This window comes from Sminthopsis crassicaudata, chromosome 4, assembly GCF_048593235.1.
Source record: "Sminthopsis crassicaudata isolate SCR6 chromosome 4, ASM4859323v1, whole genome shotgun sequence".
Taxonomy (NCBI): Eukaryota; Metazoa; Chordata; class Mammalia; order Dasyuromorphia; family Dasyuridae; genus Sminthopsis; species Sminthopsis crassicaudata.
In genome coordinates this window covers 137639812-137661573 of record NC_133620.1, presented here as the reverse complement: position 1 = coordinate 137661573, position 21762 = coordinate 137639812, and the positions used below count along the sequence as shown (strand labels likewise).

The 21762-nt window shown below is 35.3% G+C and overlaps 1 protein-coding gene across 8 annotated transcripts in view; it reads left to right on the top strand.

Moving 5' to 3' along the window:
• The window catches only part of SCAF8 (SR-related CTD associated factor 8), a 252202-nt gene that overhangs the window by 177653 nt on the left and 52787 nt on the right, over positions 1-21762 (top strand). For 2 of the 8 annotated variants that reach the window (XR_012489157.1, XM_074309463.1), the window contains one exon: positions 5724-6854. The exons of the other annotated variants lie outside the window; for them this stretch is intronic. The gene's annotated coding sequence lies outside the window, so the exon portion shown is untranslated. Of the gene's footprint in view, positions 1-5723; positions 6855-21762 lie in introns of those variants that run through there. 8 annotated transcript variants of the gene reach the window in all.

Here is a 21762-nt window from a genome sequence, read left to right as displayed (position 1 = left end):
TTCAGGCAGTGAAGTGAATAGAGCACAGGTCTGGAATCAGACCTTGCTGATTCAAATCCAGCCTAAGAAGTGTATTAGCTGTGTGACTCTGGGCAAGTCATTTAACCCTATTTGCCTCAGTTTCTTCATCTGCAAAATGAGCTGGAGAAGGAGATGGCAAACCATTGTAGTTCTTTGACTTCCTTGAAGACTCAGCTCAAATCTCACCTTTTCCAGGAGGGCTTCCCCAAGTCTCCCATTGCTAATGCCTCCCCTTTTCATTCTGCATATCTCTTGTGTGTCTAGCCCTGCCTTTGTGAGCATATATGTTCCCTAAGAGTCCCAAGCTACCTTTCTTTGCCATTTGCCCATTTCCATTATTTCAGAATCTTCACAGTCACATTTGAGCTTTTCTTTGCACATCCCAGCCTGGTTTGCTATTTCTTTCTCCAGTTTACTTTACAGATAGAGTTGAGGGCACACCATTAGTATGTGTCTGAGACCAGACATTAAATTAGGTCTTCCTACCAGGCCTGGAGTTCCATCTTCACCTGATGGGTGCTAAGTAAGTACTAATTGACTGACTTGAACTTCTCTTCAGGGCTTAGGCCCCAGCTCATCAAGAATTGAAGCTCCTAAGCTAGGAAAAGATTGAAGATAGAAGTTTTACTCTAGAATACCTTGAGTGAAAACCAGAAATGAACACTTGCTATACCATAAATGTACTACATATGCATACCATACATATACCACACTTATTGAAGCTACACAGTTGATTCTTCACCACTTGGGGTCACCAACTCTATTTTTGGATTCCCCCACGGCAAGATGACTTGTAGGCTAGCCAGCCAGCCAGTTACCTAGTTATTCAAGCTGTTTTCTCAGCAACCTAAGATAACTGGTCAGAGTCTCTATGAGGAGAGGTGTGCCTTTCCTGTCAACAGTCAGTTTTCAAAACCATTTTTAGCAACTGTTTTAAAGGCCAGCTTCTGCATAATTGATCATCTGACCATGTAATCAAAAAATTCAGTCATAAAAGAGCTGAAAATAGCAAATCTAGTATCAAATAATCAAAATTTGCCACCAGTAAATAAATGTGATTGTATATTTACAAATGGATCCTTTATAAGGGAATTGATATTGAAGTTCTTTCTTAAAAGGAATTAAAACATGCTTTTCTTATTTGAAATAGCAGTGTGATGAAGTAGAACATGAATTTGGAGGTAAAAGAGCTGGGTTTGAATCCTAGTGCTTCCTTTCTTTTGGTTCAGCTCTTTCACCTCCCTTGGCCTCAGTTTCTCATCTCTAAAATGAAGGGGTTGTGCAAAATAATCTCCAAAAGGTTTAAATACTGTTACATATTTTATACATAGATTGTCTAGACCATATCTGTTGTGGTAAAATTCATATCCAAGTTAAGAAACTTTAAAATCTTTGGAAAGCAGTCTGTTAAAAATTATTTTTCTATTACTTTAATCTTAAGATCTCCATTCTCCCTTTTTTTATAATTGAGTTGTTTTTTTTTTTAACTTATATGAATTCTACATTATTATAGATACCTTAAAATATTAATATAATAGGTTATGGAGGCCACTTCATTAATTTTGTAGGGTCCATGGCCTCCCTGGGAACTTAAAAGGTAGTCCTTTTAACCTGAACACTAAAAATAATAATGCATACACTCATGTAAAATGCATTCGCACTTAGCCCTAGAGTTCCACTGGAATTCCCTCAATACTGGTGAGGTTATATTGTCAAATGTTGGATGTCACAAGGCCATTTTGCACGAAAGACCTTTCCTAAAAATATATGTTTTAAGACACTAAGGAGATTAATTAATTCCTAGAATTCTACATTATTTCATTTCTAAGTGAACTTGATTCCCCTTCGGGAAAGAGGGCTCTCTTAAGGGCATGTAAAGACAACTTTAATGACCTTTTCCTCTTTACCCCTTTCCCCATTTAGGCCTGGTGTCTTACAGCTTTCTCCTTAGAGGGTATATACACCTATCTCACAAATTTGTGGTGAGATCATGTCTCTAAAGTTCTTTGCAAACCACAAAGTGCTATACATGTCAGCTTCTACGACACACACATATTTCATGTCTGTATGTGTATATGTGTGCACAGTATGTATGTGTGTGTGTGTGTGTGCACATCTGTTTATTTATTTATTTATTTAGTTTTGTTTTATTGTGTATTTGTGTTTGTATGTTTTCCCCTGAAAGGATCAGAGCTGGGATGTATGTGACTTTAAAATACATTCCTGGGAAGGGAATGTTATGACCATGTTGAAATATAAGTGTATGTTTTTCCTTCTCCCCATGGATATTAGTAGTAATTCTTCTCCCCCAGCATAAACTGGTCTAGAATGTCTGTGTTAGGATTGGGAAGGGGAAAAGTGGGCTACAGAAAAATTGAAGAAGTATTTTGAGAGTGAAGGCTTTAAAAAAATAATTAAAGAATGCCTTCAGTATGGCAAGTGAAGAAAATTGTTAGGAGATTGTTCTTCTATCTTGGGAACTCTGAGGGGAGTTTCTTCCCTGCCTCTAGTTAGATTTAGATTAGGTGTTTATAATAATAACAGTGCATACATATTTACATAGTGTTCTATTTGTGTTGTTTTCTTTGTTCTAAAAAGCTCTATTGTTCAAGGATTACTGTACCCATTTTGGAGATGAGGAAACTGGACTCAGTTATAAAGTTATTAAATGGAAGAGATGGAATTTGAACCCAAACCTTTTGATTTAAAGGCAGTATTTTTCTAGATCTTGTTACTTCTCTGCTTAACCTTTGGAGCATTCAATTGTATTTAATTCTTTAATTAGAATTTACTTCTTTAACTATTAATTACTAAAAGGGAGTACTCTAGTTTCATAGCATATGTCAAATCTTAATACAGTGTACAACACAGAATTGGTGGTTCTAAATGAGATACAGATGCTTTGTGAGCAATAAAGAATTCAGCAGTTTAATAACCCAAATAACAGTGAGTTTATTTTAATAGCTAAGTAAAAGTCATATTTTGAACAATGAACCTATCCATTCAACAATTATATATATATTTACATTTCTTTCTCCTGGGACTTCTCTAGTATTTGATGATCATTTAACAACTTTTATCATATTTAATAATACATTTGTATTCATGTTCAGTTATTTCTGTCAAATAGTACTAATTAGCAGGTAGTTATTAGTAATAGTAAGCAGCCCTAGAAATCAGGTTTTTTAAAATGTCTGCTAGAATAGAAGTGTTAAATTAACACAATTCCATTCCTAATTTCTATTCCCATAATTATTCCAGATGAAGCATCTTAAAAAAAAAAAAAAGTTCTTGCATCAAAGTATTTGTCTTAGTTGGCAAGTTGGAGAAATACAATTTGAATCATTATTGAATATATGTGTTTAATTTTCTCTTGTCCTCTCTGAGTAAAGTTTCTTTTCTTAATTGATTTTTCCATATTGGACTCTTTGCCTCTATCCCAAAATGTTGATTTTTCCAAGGGCATTCACTACAGTCAGTGCTGTAGTGTAGTTTATGCTTTGGCCAAATTTAAGAACTGACCTTCAAATACAGTATCACAAATTTACAGAATCAAACTGGTGAATTTTCTGGTCTGTTTCTTTTAAATAATCAACATTTCAAGAATAAAAGGTTGGTAATAATTTTTGAGTGATCTGAATTATATGACAAATTTCTTTGTACTTGTTTTGCTTGGTTACAGGATTTGGTGGGCTATTACTTACACCATTCATAAAGGCTTTGTTGATACAATGCCAAAACAATTAGCAAAAGTTCAGTCATTTTCTTGGCAAATGACAACCGTCTGCCTAATTTTTGAAACAATTAGTGAGTTGTGTTTGGCATCCTTTTAGACATAATGTTAGAAAGAAATAAGGAAGTAACCCAATTGCTATGACAAGGCTTCCAATTGCTGTGACATCTCATTTTCTAGTTATTCAATATTCAAGAAGTCTGTCATTGTTCTGTAGGCAATCCCATCCAATGACATATAGCATAGTCCATCCTCTGCAGTCAATATTTCAGTTACTCCTTGATTGTATTTCAATAATCTGTGGAAGCTTTGCTAACTGTGTTTGTCCTGTGAATACCATTTTGTAAAGTACAACAACTTTAGTAACCATGACTTTAATGGCATTCTATGATGATTCTAAAATGAACCAGTCAGTCGGAAGTCATATTTCTTTGCAGCATAGATCTCAGTTTGTTCATCTGTAAAATGAAAAGATTGCATTAGATGATCTCTTTCTAGTGCTTAGAATATTTTTATTATATTGCGGGATATTTTCATTCTCTTTCTAAGTTTGATATTATGTAGACATGGCCTGATTTTTAGTGGTTTTCATATTTAATGGAATAGATGCTTTTATATCAAAAAACTAGCCATAAAGCCTGTATTTTCATTTGAATTACAAGACAAGGTTGTATATGCTTTCAAAAAGCATAGTCTATATTGTTTTGTACACACACACATACATACATATTTATAAACTATTATGATGCTATTATTTCAATTGAGAAAACATATATGTTTACTCTCCCCACCTCCAAAGGTAGAATATAGACAGTGGGAATAAATTAAGCTGCTTTAAGGTGTTGGATTGTTATATATTTAAGATGTGAAAAGGAACAGAAAGGGTATTGGGCTTTTAAATCTTGATAGCCAAATATATGTGTTTCATTTTCACTTAAGAGAAAGACTTTATTTGGATTCAGGTATATTAAAGACTTGAAGATTTTGAGAGGGTTAGGGATCATTGGGTAAGAATGCTGACCCGGAGTTCAAATGTGACCTCAGACATTTACTAGCTGTATTATCCTAGGCAAGTTACTTACCTAAGAAGTAGCTAGGTGGCCCAGTGGATAAAGTGTCATGCTTGGAGTCAGGAAGATAGAGTTTGAAACTGGCCTCAGACATTGAATAGCTGTGTTATGTTAGGTAAGTCATTTAACCTCTGTATTCCTTAATTCATTGGACAAAGAAGTGGCAAGCCATTCTAGTGTCTTTGCTGGAAAAACCCCACAACATCAGCGTGATATGGTCCTCAAGGTTTTGAAGAGCCAACTGAACAACAAAACAATATTAAAGATGCAAAATTTTGTGGCTATTTTTGAACTTCTTTGAAATGTTAGTTCTCCAACATCATGTCAGTATATGAAAATATGCCCTATAGAGAAAGATGCCCTGGAATGAATGTATATGGTGGGATGTAGGAGTGGAGGGACAATGTTATTCTGTCCTTTCTACAGGTTGTACCTGGGATGCTGTCTGAGTAGAGCAGCTTCCTACACTATTATGTTATGCCTGATTTTTCCATATTATCAGAGTCTAGAATTACTATTGGTAGGCACATTGATGACTATGGAGAAGAAAATTGCTATAAGTAAAATAGAGTGATCATAGATAAGCAAAAAGTATAACATAATATTTCTATTGAACTGGAGGAGACAGATTGTCCTGATAGATTGTAAGCCCCCTGTGGACAGATATTATCTTATTTTTCTTTGTGTCTCCCCCAGTGCATTGCACATAGTAGGCACTTAGTAACTATTAATTAAATGTACAAATGAATGTGAAAAAGCAGCAATTTTACAATGCAAGAACAAATCGAGCACTGAAACATTTGCTTTTATGTTGACACCTCTTTTCTTGGGGGAAAAATAACTAGGAGAAGGCATTCCATTGATCAGTGATGACCAGTTATTGTTCCTTTTGTCAACAGGCAAGATGATGAATGAAGTTCTGGCATCGTCCTGTGTCCCAGGCCTTGTAGAATTAAGTGAGACGTGCTTCAAAGTTCTAATGTGCATCACATCGGATCTTGTTTAATGAAGCGTTAAAAGGAACCCATCGTTACATGTTGAGAAGGCTCTGTGCTTTTTTATGCATTGTTTCTGATTGAATCCAGAGATTGCAAGCATGCCTCCCTGTATTACCTGTTTGCAGCAGGTTTAATTTTATAAATTTTAAGCACAAACTCTATGAGTTTCTAGTTCATATTGTTCTTTTGAGGATCATTCAGATGAACCAAGTTGCATCTGTAAGAGACATGAGCTTCTGCAGGCCCAGAATATATTGGGGTATAAACTGCAACTAACTCTTATTTGTAACATCGCCGAATATGTGTAATTGAAAGGACAGGTTGCAAGAGAAACTTCAGGGAAAAAAGGTCCTATTTTGTTGCAACAAGAACATTGTTACCACAATGATTTTAGTAAACCAAATCCTTTAATTGAACACAGCATGTGTAGACTGTGCAGTTCCTGAGTAGTGGCTATATCCATTAATATTAGTGTCTTTCTTAGATTTCCCCCAACTCTTCAACGTCTTATGCTTTCATGAAATATACAGTTGGGAAAAACAATGGCAGGATTCAACATAGTCTTTCTGATATTTACCTCAGACCATCATTTCTTTTTAGCTGAAGTCAGGAGATATGGGTAAAGACTGAAAGGCATCGTGGGAGAAGAAAGCAATGATGATGAATGAACATAATACATTATGTAGTATACGTACTTTACAAGTATGTTCATTAACTTCATTTGCAGAGAAGAGACATAACAGTTTCCTATGAGTGTCCAAATGAGTATTAGGAGTTTTTAAGATCATCAGTATTCATTTTGCCTGTTGAATACCTGCCAAAAAAAATACACACACACACATACACACACACACATCCCCTCTACTCAAAAAACAAACAAACATCTTTATCATTTTGTTTTTTGCTCTGTCAAAAATTAAAGTGCTTGGAATGCTGTAGTCTGTGGTCTCTTGAAATCTGATCAATGAGAACCTAAAACTTTCACAGTATGCTGTCACTTTGGACCTTCATAATAAAAATGGAAATTCTCATTTTTTTTGCTGTTAGTCGTTTATTTTCTATCATAGTTCTGTTATTGAAAATAAGAAATTGATCCATCTAGACTTATCCTTAACTCTAACCCAGGAGCTATGCATTTGGGATTGATGAATATATCAAGTGGACTTGGACACAGACATAATAATTTAAATCTATATGTCTTCATATAAAATGGAGGCATTTAGCAATCTCACACTGAATAATTATACATTTGGTTCTGTTATGTGTCTGTATAAGATGTTCTTTTTTGGGGGGGGGTCCTTAAGAATTATGAAATTACAGGATTTCAGACTTTAAAGGGACAATAAGGATATCTCAACTTACAACTAAAAAATTATTTCCTCTAGAATGTAGCCAAACAAGAAGTCATAAAGACTGCTTGAAAAACTTCACTGAAACAAAATGCATTATCTCCTAGGAAAGAAAGCACTGCAGTTTGAGATAATTCTAGTCACTAGGAAACTGATCTTTAGATCACAATTAAATTTGCCTCTTTTGCATCCATTCTTCAATCATTGCTTCTAGTTCTGCCCTGTAGACCCGAACAGAGCTAGTATAATCTCTCTTCTACACAACAACTTTTTTATGTACTTGAAGATGTCTATTGTGTCCCTCCTAAATCTTCTCTTCTTCAGACAAACACTCCCAGTTTCTTAAACTGGTCCTTATTTGAGACAAATTAGAGGTTCTTCATTATTGTGTCTATATTCCTCTGAATTCTCTCTAGCTTCTCAAAATTCTACCTAAAATCTGGTGCCAAGAACTCAGCACAGCAATCCAGATGCAGTTTAATCAAGTGGTTGATCCTTCATACTGCTGTTAAAAAAATCCTTCCTGTTATGGATATGATGATCGTGTCATTCTTCTGCTTGGAAAAAATCATCAGTGGCTCCATATTTCCTTCCCTGTGCAAAGTCCTTTTCTTGGAATTAAAAGCTTTCAATGATCTGGTACCACCCACCCTAATTTTCTAGCCTTATAGAAGATGGAATGACCTCCATACATTTCATGCAGCAACCAGTAGACTGCTCTCTTCCTTCTTTCCTTATGCCTGAAGCATCTTTTTCCCTCTTCACCTTTCCAAACTTTAAAACCCAACACAGATATTAAATGTCTCATGAAGTTATCCCTGATCCCCAAACCACACCTTCAACACTTGACGTTGTATAGTACTTTCCCCTTGTTCTGTACAAAATTATCATTCCCACAAGGACTAGGACCATATCATCTGTAAACTTTATTTAAATGTGTCCCAACATCTAACATAGTGATCTTCCTGTAGTAGTCACTGGTTGATTAATTATTGCTGGTCCCAAGGAAAACTGAATGTGGTAATGGATCACTGAAAACTTATCAATATTCCTTGAAACACTACTTAGAGCTCATAAATTAGTAACACTATTGTAATGCAAAGAACAGCAGATTTTAGGCTAAATTCTTATTTCTCACTAAAGCAAAATTTTGTAATTTTGTAATTAAAGGAACATTTAAAAAATCTATATTATAAAATGATAAGATTCTGAATATATTGAGAGCTGTTAGGAATATTTTTTTCCTTCTGTAAGCTGCTAAATAAATGCTACAGAACTGTGTAGCTTAAAAATATATAGTTAGGATTTTCTATAGTAATAGAGACAGGTAGGAAGGAACTGATTTCTCAATGTCAAGTTATTTTTAAATAGGCATCTTGGCATCTGGGGCCAGGGGATTCATTCCTTTTCTGCAGAAAGATGAATAATGTGCCTGAGTTTTAAATAAGATTAGATTTTTATCAAGATCTTTGATTGGAGTCCATTTTCAATGCAATAATAAATAGAAAGGCAGGTAAAGTTATCAACTAAGTGACTAGAGCCAATGTACTGTTTCCTTTTATTTCTTGTTCAACAACTCTCTAACCAAAAAAAATTTTTTTTTTAAAGACTAGTTCACACTATTTCAACCACACCAAAAGTGTAAGAGCTACCCATGGGCCCAACTAGTGATCAGCGTGGAAGCTTTGACCTCCTCTGTTTGTGCCTGGATCAGTTCCCTTTTCTTAGGCGACTAGTGGCCCCCACTTCCAGAGCTTTACCATACTAATGCCAAATTTAATCTGGGCTTAGTCTACTTCAGCCCAGATCTCTTGAGATTTGACTACCTCAGTCTCCCCAGTAGCTGTGATTATTAAGAATATGACACCCATTTCTAATTTGACTAGTTTAGTGCATTGTAAAAATCTAGAAAAAGAAAGAAATAAAGATGCAAATCCCTAGGCCTATTAAGAATGCTGAAACATTGACATTTATCCTAAGTTTAATGTGAAAAAAGGAAGAGAATCCAATCAACAAGCATTTAACAAATAGCTATGTGTCAGCCTTCATGCTAGAACCTGGAAATATAAGAATAATAAAGGAAGAAAAAAATTTTACTTGCAGAGAATTGGCATTTTAATGTAGGAGATAGCAAGTATATGGATGAGCATATATAAAAGAAACATAAATGAAAGAAACAAAGTAGATAGAAAGAGGGAAAAATCAAGAAAAGCTTCATGTGTTAAGTTGGTGCTTGCATTAAACCTACAATTGGAAGCAGTAGCTTTGAGAAATTTCATGAAAAACATGAAACAATTCAGATGCTAAATAACAAACCCTGGAGCACATGAAATTGGACTTGACATTGAGAAAGTTTGAATTAACCAAATAATTAGAGATTCTGGGGGGTTCCTTTTTGGAGGGATAAAGGAGGAATGATAAATACATTTCATTCTTATTATTGCTGCAGTACTAAGTGCTTATTATTCAATCATAGCATTTGGATGGAGGTACTTTCCTGGAGATAAGATGTACGACTGGGATCCCATCTGTTAAAAGAATGATGTTAAAAAAAAATAAATCCCATGGCGCTTTAATAAGGGCAGAGGTTGATGCTTTTGTTCCATGGATGAATCCCCTTTTCAGAAGCTTCCACTCCCCTCTGCCTCAGCATCTGGACAAGACCCTCTTTGTGAATAAGCATGAATATTTAAAAGTCCACACTCTATCCCTGTCTTCCATCATTTTCAAAGGAAAGCCTTCTTCCAAAGTCATTTTTCTCCTGGGACCTGAAACATTTTGAGCTCACTTTAAAAACAGTATTAGTTGACTTTGACAAACTGAATCAATTTAGTATTTACACAATTAGAAAGAATACTTGATGTGGGATGTTTGGTTTCCTAAGTAAATGCTGGCTTCTCACTTGAATTCCAACACAGACACCTCATTCAAATGAGTTGGGTGGTCTTGGGCAAGGTCTTTGTGGTTAATAAATTCCTCTCCAGAAAGAAAAACATCTGTTCCAGCACTGTTTTAGTATAGGAATTGTATATTGATGGTTGTTTATACCTAAGGTAATTTGTTTTAGATAATTTAGTAAGGTAAATAGTTAAAAATTTAGAATTTTTAGGGATGGCTAGAATATAAAGCTCTTTTTCTCCAATATCTGTAATTAGAGAAAAACAAGCAGTTTTCCACTCTGCTTACTGTACTGAAACTGGCTAGTTTAGCTGCATAACAGCCTTAGGCAAGCCACTTAGCCTACTGGGGATTCAGATTTTCATATGTAAAAAAAATTTAGGAAAGTTGGATTAAATAATCTTTAAATTTCTTCCAGTTGTAAGCCTTTGGGAGCTCCCAAACACGCAATGTTTATATAACATATTCTGTAGCATAATTCCAATATACAAATTAAAGCTCTATCTTGGAGTACTGCTCATAGATAACAGAGAAGGAAAACAAAAAACTTGGTAAATTTTGCACCTGCTCCTTGCTGCTAAATTAATCCTGTGGACCAGTTAGTTGTCTTATTCTTTCCATTTTTTGAATATAGCAGAGTGCCTTGCTCATGATACACATCCTGTGAATGAATAAATGAATGAATGTTTTATCAGTACTTTTTGCAGTAAGGTAGAAATCCAAATTATAATATGTGAGCATATTTTATGTATAAATGTAGCATACTGGATTTTTCAATTTGATTTGTTGCTATTTTAAACGCATTTTATGATATGTTAAGGAAAAAAAAAAACACTTCCGCCTGGTGCTTCCCAACTAACATGAATGAAAGGCAATTGTGTATGGGGGTTGATGGGTGTGAGCAAACTTGAAAAAAATATCTATATGGGGCCTAGAATGATGAAAAAATGAAGGTTAGTATTTGTCTGCTCTAGTAATCAGGGAAGAAGCTAATCCTGGATTAGTTTTTTATTCTTCCCTCTTGGTAATGTTAGGATGCAGTGGAATGTTGTTGAATGAAAGGAATGACTATTCAGAAGATATATGAAAACGGGTTCAGAAAACTGGGCCAAATTTTTATTTTATAGAGTGCTAAAAGAACTTTCACGCAGAGTTATGTAAGAGGTAATGTGGAAGAGAGAAAGGCACACAGAGAGGATTGGGATTTGACTCCTCTCTCTGCTACTTCTTTGGACAAATTATTTTATCTCTTCAAGGCCTTGATTTTCTCAACTATAAAATGAAAGGATTGGACCACATGATTGCTAAGATCCTGTTTAGTGTTGTCTGTGAGATTACAAAGACGAGAATCCACTCTGTTACATTTAAAAAAAGAAAGATACAATCTCCACACGTCTAGCAAGCGAAGGAAAATAGGAATTAAGTATTCTTCCCTCAACTTCTCTGTCTTATTATAATTCCCTAACACCCTCATGCCAGGGGAAAAAAATACACTACACGTGGAGGGTGAAGATAAGTGGGAGACCTCTGATATCACTTAATGACCTCAGATGCTAGAAAACTAGTAGCAAAAAAGCCATGTCTAGAATAGCTGCTTTTCAAGAAAATGTATTGGTCATAACATGAGACAGAAATGACGTGCTTGTGTGTAGACATAGTCTAAATATAAGTAAGAAATAGCAGCAGTATGTAAAATGGATCTTGTGATTTCATTGATATAGGAAACTGGAAAATCCCTCCATAAAAACAGTCAGGGCACTAACCCCTTTGTAACTTCGAGAGCATTACCTGAGGCACTGAGGGGTTACTATGGTAACTGAACTAGTCTATTACTTGCATGTGTGGAGTTGTTTGCATATTGCTTCTCCCATTAGAATTTGGGTTCCAAAAAGGCAGGAACCATGTTTTTAAATTTCTTTGGCTTTCTAGTTTTTAGTATAGTGCATATAGTAAGCACTCAATAAATGATTGTTGATTAATTGGTATTTTAGAGGTAGAATTTAAATGTAGCCCATTCTGTCTGCAAAGGCAAACCACACTGCCTCTCTTGGAATGCAGTTCTATATTTTCTTTAAATAAGAGTGTAATGCAAAAAATACTCAACCTTCTTATGGCAATATGTCCCTAAAAACTCTTTCTCTTTGAGTAACACTACTTGATATCATAGAAAAAGAAAACTTGTATTGCTTTCTTGGATTTATCTTTTCATATATAATTATATTGTAGCAAACTGAGAAGCATTATTATATAGGGGAGTGAGCATTGGTAAAAAGAAGTTTTCTAAACTCTGAATCATTTCTGCATGAATTGAGGATATTTCCAAGCATTTTCTTCATTTTAAACATAGTTTCAATGTCAAAACCAATTGAAACAATCATCAAGGCTGTGATCCCCAAAATTAAAAACTATCAACCGAATTTTTCCAAAAGGATTGTTTCCAGAATATTCATAAGATTGGAGAGATCTGGGACTGTAGAGCCATCTAATCTAATCCATGTATTTTTGCAGTTGAAGAGATCTAGACCCAAGGCATTTGCCCAAATTTGTACAGGTACGGAAGCATTAAGATTTGAATTCAAGCAGATAGATGGTACAGTAGATGGAACCTTGGAGAAAGGAAAACCTGGGTTGAAATCCTGACATTTTAGCTGTGTGAACCTAGGCAAGTCACTTAAAAACCTGATTTCAAATCCTGTCACTAGTTATGTGATCCTGGGCAAGCCATTTAATGCTTTGTCAGCCTCTATGGAGATGATAATAATAGCATCTACCTCACAGGATTGTTGTGAGGATCAAATGAAAAGATCTCACTTTACAAACGGTAAAATGCTATATAAATTATCATCACCATCAATTTTTACTGCTAAGTCAGTGCTCTGCCAACTATAGTTGGACTATTATAACAGTCTCTTAATGATCTCCCTTCCTCTAGTCTCTCCCCACTACAATTCATCATTTATCATCTGAAGTCATTTTCTTTTAGCACAGGTCTGACCAGTAATATTCCCCTGCTTAATAAGCTCCGGTGGCTTTGTGGGATAAGGAATAAGATATACTCTTCTCTATTGGCTTTTAAAGTTCTTCACAACTTTATCCTAAGTTATCCAAGCTTATTACAGATTTCTTATTACAGATTACTTATTTACTTATTACTTATTACAGATTACAACTTTATTACAGATTTCTTCCCTTCACTCACTCATCTAAAATGGTCGTCTTACTGTTCTTCACACATGGCATCCCCTCTCCATGACTTTGTAAATAATGTATCTTCTACCTTCATCCCTTAAAATCTCTAGCTTCCTTTTAAGTTTATGTCAAGCCCCAACTTGTACAAGAAGCTCTTCCTAATCTTCCTCAGCTATGTGATCCTGGGCATATGCATATGCACATAAGAATATAAGCTCATTAAGGACAGTACTATTTCATTTTTGCCTTGAATCCCTGGTGCTTAGCACATGATAGACACTTAAATACTTCATGAGGGATTGGCTAATAATATGCTACTTCTTACCAAAAGTATTCCTTGCAGAATGCTCTCCTTACACTAGTCCCATGCATTTCAGGATACTATTCTATAACCATTCGATTCAAAAAACATTTACACAGCATCTTCTATGTGGAATGCATTTACCATCCTTGGGTCTGTGCAAGATTGAAAGATGAAAAACAAAATATTGCCTGCCTTGAGTAGCTTACAGTCTAATAGGAAGGATAAAATCTTTCTAGTAACAGGGATAATAGTAGGATAAGGTAAAATGTAATCAGGATAGAGGAAGGACCTATAAGAAACATAAAAAAGAGTGATTAGGGAAGAATTTCATAGGGGAAGTAGCATCTGGCATGGTTCTTGAAGAAAGAGAAAGATTTCAGTAGGAAGAGCTTTAAAGGATGTCTGTTTCAGACATAGGGGTTGACTTACCCTAATCCATAGGGGGAAGTCAAAACAAGATCAAGAAACAGATTTTTCTTTTGAGTGGAGCATATAGTACATGACAGGGAGAAGAATGAAATAAGAGTGGAAAAATTGCTAAAAGCCTTCAGTGTCCAACTATGGAATTCATATTCAGAATACAACAGAGAACACTGGACAATTCTGTAAGTGGTTGAGCCAATGACAAGATCAGATCTGTAAATTAAGAAGATTATTTTGGCAACTGGATGAAGAATGGATTAGAGAAATGAAATACTAAAGATGGGAGAGTGGTTATGAGGTTATTCCAAACCAAGAGGTAATGAGGGCTTTAACAGAATGGTAGCCATATAACTGCAGTGGTGGAGACAAAATGTAGGTGGGCATACTTTGGAGACCAAATCTACAGGTCTTGACAATTAACAATTTGGTTATGGGAAATAAAGGGGAGAGAGAAGGGAAAGGTGACTTTATGTTTTAGAGGCTGAGCAACAAGGAGGATGGTGTTGTCACCACAAAAATAGGAAAGTGTAGTGGAGTATTGTGTTTCTTGAATAGTGATGGATAAGGATAGGAGTTTCTTTGATGCAGAGATGTCTCAGGTGAGAAAACTCGCTTATTAATGTAGGTCCCTTCTCTACAGTGCCTAATTTTAGAGAATGTTCTGGAGCACTGAACAATTAAATGACTTAGTTAAAATCACATATCCCCAGTATGATCGGAGATGGGACCTGATCCTGGGCCTTTATGGTTTTGAGGCCAGTCTGCTATACCCTATACTATGATACCTCTCATTGATGTTGAATTCAAGTAAATAATAATATTAATGGTAATAATAATAGCTGATATTTTAAGAATTGCAAAGAGCTTTATATTGTTCCTAATTTGTTCCTTACAAGAGACACCAATTTTCTGACTATAACAGAAAGGGGGGAAAATAGTCCATATTTTTCTCAAATACAAGAACTTTAATTTTCAGGCCTGTGAAAACTATGTTATGAGGAAATGTTTTATTTTTTTTTCAGAACCAAACTGCTGGAATTACTGAATTCCCAGAGAACAAGTGTCTTGTCCCATCTTACTTTAGATTTTAGAAAGGCTAATTAAGGACAAAATATTGAGTAAGGGGAATCAGTGTCACCAATTCGTTTTATCCTAATGCTTAATCTATGTAAATCTTAAATTAGCTATGAAAAACTGTAGCCATGTTGGACCTTTTCATGTTATATCAATTATCCCGAATCCATCTTAATAGACCACAAGCAACAGCATCACTTCTTCCAAGTCCCTTACGCAGCATATATAAACAACTCAAAGTAAATTAGACAGGCAAAATTTTACAATCTAATTCGATTTGACTGTGCTTATAAAAATGTTATTGCTAAAGTCCAAGAACAGGAAATAAGAATTAGTAAAGTAATGAATCATGTTATTAGCTCATTGCTAGCTTGTTTGGTAGTTTGAGACAGACCCTTAGCAAGTGTCAATTCAGGAGCTTCTTGCATAAATTTTTGCTCTGCATTGAAATAAAAAGACTTAAGAAATTCATGTTTGCCTATAAAAATTCAAACATATTTTGAGGTGGTGCTGAGCAACAATGAGTAAGTCAGGCAAAAGACCATGGTTAAAATAAACAAATGATTAACCTGAATAATTTGAATACAAAAGTAAGTAAATCATTTGTTTATTCTTGTTTCCCTTGGTCTGTAGCCATGAATACAGACTTTTTGCCAAAGTCTAAACCTCTTAAGAGGTTCATAAATGACAATTTAAAATCCAAATAAAAACAACAATAACTAACATTTAATTTCACAATTACATTTTAAAGATTCAGGTTCACTAAATTGCTTCATTTATTCAGAAGAGATATATTTTGTGTCTGAGAGTTCCTGCCCTCATCAATTAATTAATCCACAAGCATTTATGAAGTCCCTATTATGTTCTAAGAACTGTGCTAGCCACAAAAATCACAAAACAAAAAATGATATAACCCTTGCCTTCAGAGAATTTTCATTCTACTGGGAGAAACAACATGTTCATATATGAAACATATAATATATACACCTAAAGCCTGTGCAAAACAAAAAAGAACAAAATAATTTCAGTGGGATAGAGAAGAGGCATTAACACTTGAATGGATCAGGAAAAGTTTATTTAGAAGCATGTGTTTACATTTGATGCATGTGCTGAGCTTTGAAGGAAACTATCATGTGCTAATAATGCAGAATTTCTACTCAACTTAGCCTTGCTCTGCTCCTTTTGGGCAGTTCTTGTCAATATCTTCCTATAAGTTTGACATGGGGATTCAACCCAATATAGTGGTGGTTTCTTGGGTTATCTTGACATGAAGTCCATAGCAGCAGAGTACATAGGCTCTTTCTTCACTTGATTTTAGTTTTAATGTCCAGCCATCCTGTGTTTCTTTGGTGATAGCTTTAAATCCAATTTTGCATAGTGTCAGTGGTGAAAATGCCAGCTAAGTCTCTTAGACGCATAAATAATGATTACTTAAGCTATTGCCATCCTTGCCAAAGCCAATCTGAAAGGAAACCTAGTTAATTAGAAGAATTAGTCTAATCAGTATACTATAACGTTATTTCTTTGATGTTGTTTTAAAGTTATCTATATTGATTAGCAGCAGCAAATGGACTAAAATTTCAGTGTGCCATTTGTATCACCTCTCTTTATACTGACATTGTCTCTTAATTTTCTTCCCTTGATTATTTTTTAGTTCTTTTTTTTTAAGCTGAGTTCACTTTTAGCTATGCATCTTAAGTTATGATTTATTTTTTCTCTTTTTTGAACTCTATTCTTGGTTTTCACCTTTATCAGAGTTTAATTAATCCTTGCAAAAAGCCCATTGATTTATTGCACCCAATTGAGTGAAGTTTGGTTTAGTGAAAGAAAAAACAAAGTGTTGTAGAGTATCAGATTCAAGCCTACACAGACTGATTTTTTTGAGATTATGTTGACTGAGCCAGCTGGGAAGAGCTTGCATTCAAGCCCTGTTTCTGACAAATCCTAGTTATATGACCCTAGATAAGTCACTTACTCTAAATTATAGAAATATTATTGCTAAAGTCTAGGCACACCAGAATTGCAGAGAAATTATTGGTTTGCACTGGAGGGAGTTTTTCAACTGGGAATTCTCTTTATCAAGAAAATAACAGGTCCACTCTCTATTCTTATTCATTTTGTGGTAAGAGATCTCAGGTTTAGGGAGCATGTTCTGGTACTCAGCCTCCCTAGCCAGAACTAAGGGAGCAAACTCAGTGTCTTAGGAACAGGACCATATTGGCAAATATGCTAGGTAAGATTTGAGGAGCTCCCATCATTTCAGAGTAGATTGCCTGCCCTACTGGACTTGGGGCATTGTCTATGCATTCAGTACTCCTTTTTCCACAGGAACAAGGCTCTTTAACTGTCTCTTAAAGAAAGGATTTCTATGAGGCGGAAGTGAAGAGAGAATGCTTTCAGGCATAGAGAAACAACATCATTGCAAACAGATGGCAAATGGACTACCATGTGTCTGACAATGGCACATTTAAGCCTATGCAAAGGGAGACTTGAGAAGGAAAGGATCATAAGCATGTGTATGATGAAACACATGGTGATGAAACTCTTGGATTCCTCTGGAGTTCTTGGACCTAATTAGAAAGTAGTTTTTTACAATGAACCCACAATGGATCACAGCCAGCAATACTGAAGTTATGCTCAGTGAGAGTTTGGTTTCTTTGGGTCAGATACATAATATCATCATATCCACCTGAGAAGAAAAGGAAAAAGATCCAAATATTGCCCTGCTGTAGAGCAGCTTTTAGAATGAAGCATTTGCTACAGTAAGGGGCTAGATTGCAAAATCACTTCCCTTGGAGGTGCCCTGGTGTCTTCTGAATGGATATAAAACTCTCAACCATTTAATTAGCATTAAGAATAAACATGGTTCCTAGTCCTAAAATAATCTGAGTGTCTACACAGCAAATGTAGCCAAAAAAGAAAACCTAACAAACAAAAAACAAAACCCAAGTTATCAAGCTTTTAAAAAGCCTACTTTGCATTTCTCCATTTCATTTGGCTTTCATAGGAGTAAAATAATAAAGCAAGATCTTTCCTCAGAGCTGAGACAGCTTCAACCATCCTGATCAAAGAAATAGGCCCTGCCAGGGCCATTAGAACTATTATCAAGCCAACCCCATAGATGCTTTTAACCAAATTAAAGACTCCCCTGGGTGGAGAGACATGGAAGACACTGATTTCAGCCCTTCTCCAAAGAATGGGTTCTTTCAAGGTTATCCCTGACAAGGGCTGTTCTAGCCTCTCCTTAAATCCCTCACAAGACCACCCTCAATTTGGCTTTCGCATGATCTCATAGCACTTTGGGATCCTCTTGGGCTTCTATGAGAAATGAGAACATGCTCATTGACTTTGCTTTGCATCTCCAGCATTTGGCAGAGGTGCCAGGCATGCTAAGGACTTATTGACTGACTGGATGAATTTGTTGTTAGCGTGCTGCACATGCACTCTATTTTTTTTTTTTTTTTTTTTTTTGAGGAGAGATAACAAATGGTACAATGCAGAGTGCTGCCCCACGAATCAGGAAGACTGTGTGATCCTGTTTAGTCATTTACTTCTTCCTGCCTTTTATAATCTGTAAAATAGGAATATTAATTGAACCTATCAGGGTGGTTAGGAAGCAAACTTCAAGACATCTTATAAATGCTATTTACAAGCCAATATGAACCACCTTGCATTATTCTGGAGCCCACAGTTGGAAATGGATGCTGGAGTGAATCTGGAGAAGTATGAAAAGAATAATTAGAAGGTTTGTTGTAAGAGAACCAATGGAGAGAGAGAAAGATACCAAGGTAAATAAGAATCAAAAGAAGAAAGATAGCTATCTTCAAGTGTTTGAAAGATCTGCATGTGAAAGAAGGAATCAGCGTGTTCTCTGTGATTTCTGTAAGGAGAGTGTATATATTAAAAGCTCTTTATTTGAAATGAGAGTGTTACAAAGTAAGAATTGGACATAATAATGACCTTTAAAGAAATTACAGTATGGAGAAGTGATAAAGGAGTAAGCATGAACAAGATTTAGTTTAACATTTTGGAAAATACCTGATTTCATTAGTAGAGATTTTCTTTCTTTGGCTACAGATTGTAAACCCTTTACATCTTAAGAAGCAATTTCATGTATTCCTTTGTCCAGAAAAATTCACTGCTTGGTAGCCAATCCTCAGGTGATAAGGATTCAACATGTACACAAAACAGAATAATCTAAAAACATAAAAAGAAGGAAAGAGGTCTCTTACAACTCTCAAGTTCTGTGGTTCTGTTATATGGAGAGAATGAATGTTTATTATTGCCTTTTCAATTTTAGGACTGATTAAATCAATACATGTAGCTATATATTAATTTAGAACTTGGTCTTACTCCAGAGAGAGGGCTTCTATTCTGAAATGAGCCCTAATTTAAAATGCTCCCAGCACCATGAATGTGCACTCTGCTCTGATTCACCTCATATAATTTGGTGAGAAAGGCTCTTGATTAAATGCATCGAAGGGACATGTAAGTAATGCAGTGGTATCTACTAGGGAAGTGAAGAGTCTTCAGAGAGGTTTTGTTCCCAGGAGCATTGGTCACAGAACAGAACGTAAAGGAAGTTGGCAGAGATATGAATCTGGCAGAACTTCATGAGCAGAGAAAATAGATGTTGAAAGCTATGATGCCTTGGAATATGGACATGACAACTGAGTTTATGTATCATCTCAGAATAAGACAATAAAATTAAAAGAAGCTTATTCCTCCAGAGTTAAACCACAGAGAATAATTCTTTTTGACCATAGAAGTTCATGATGATAGTAACACTAAGGAGTGGAGGGGTTGAGATCTGTCCAGGAGGGAGTGCTCTGTGATGAAGCACTGAAGAATTTGAATGACTTGAATTCAGAGACAGCCTTAGACACCAGCAATGTGATCCTAGCTAAATCCCTTAACTGCTGTCTACCTTAATTTCCTCATTTGTAAAAATGAGGATAATAAGAGCCCCTGTCCACAACTGTTGTGAAAATAAAATGAGATATTTGTAAAGTACTTTGCAAACCTTAATGTACTATATAAATAATGATGATGATGATGATGATGATGATTTCATATGCAACTAACATTGTCAAAAAGTGCTATTCCCTCAGAGGAAGAGATTGTCTGGCATTAAGAATGTGTTCATTTATTTTTTAAAAGAATATTGAAAGGTTTTTCATCTTGTGCCTGACCTCATACCCTAGGCAGTTGTCTCTTTGGCCTCCTTATAGAAATATTTCTGTTTCATTGGTATTTATTTATTTATGCTAAATTTGCATAAAAATTTGGGTTTTGTTTTGTGTTTTTAATTTTTATTTTGATAAAAGTTAACTCTCTGTCTTTGGTAAAACAGTCTGTACTTTCAGGAACAATCTCCCTAAAAAGCAAAATCTCCGAAGTTAGTCATGGTTAAAAGCAACAGTACATTTGTAACAATGCCAGCTTGTGACTCATTAATAAATTAGTTAGCCAGTGTTCTCAGTCCTTTGTGATACTAGAGTTCCCCTAAATTGGATTTTCTCTGATTTCCCCTCATCCGTTGGCTCCCTTGGGTAAAGTGCTTGTGGAGTTTGATATAAATCCAGCAAAGACAGGACTATATTTACTCAGTTGTGAGAACAAATTGGACCCATGGGATACTGTACTTTCCTCCTAGTTACTTATGCCTTATTACATTTGTGCCCTTCCCACTTCCTTAATTCTATTTCTTTTTTCATTCTTTCTGTTGAAATGGCAGCTTTTCATTTTCAATCTGGGTAAACAGCAAGTTTGCTTGTGAAACTTTAGATCCAGGTTATTTTGAGGAAAAAGTCAACATAGTTATCTGTTGAAAAATCACTGTGAGTTAGAGCCAAGAACAAGTACAATGGATTCTTTCCTTTTGTCACTATATAGATATAATTACCACAAAGTCATTGGCAAAGACCATTGCTATCCTTGGCAATACTTAGACTTTTGGATTTGAGATAAAATTAAAAAGTGATATTATCCTTTTCATATCCTTTATTCTTTTCTGCTACTATCTAAGTAGGAAAAATGATAGCAATAAGGTAAGAAGTATGAGAAGAATAACATTAACTCTCATTCAATAAATTCAGCAAAAATAAATATTTATTAAGTACCTACTGTGTGCCAAAGTTCCTTTAAAATCATTTCTGATGCCTTGTTGTGGTGGCTCAAAGTTCTCAAAGGTGCCAGTAAGACGTAAACTCTTAGCTTCTCCCCATTTGGAAAGGCTTTGGAGAGAAGCCTAATGACAACATATTCAAAGATCTCTCTAGCTAAGAGAGAGAGAGCTGTCACCAAAGCTGGTTACTAGGTTGTGAAACTTTTTTTATTGAAAGCAACTGATGATAATTATCACAAAGACATGACAAAAGGCATGAAGAGGGTGGCGATGTGCTCCAGTAGAGGAAGTATCTTCAAGTGATAAAGTCACAGATCTCAGACCTTTTGAAATGCATGCAAGGGACAGTGCTAGACAGGGAAATGGGATGAGAGAAGCAAGGGGACTTGAAGAAAAACAATGGAGTATCTGCCCATTAAGCAGCATACAGTGTGTTAGCAGGGGTGTTGGGGAGAGGAGATGAGGCTAATAATAATAATAGTAACTTGCATTTTTATGAGATTTTCAAGTTTTATAAAACATTCTCTTTACCACATCTTAATAGCATGATAATCTGTTTTGCAGATGAGGAAACTA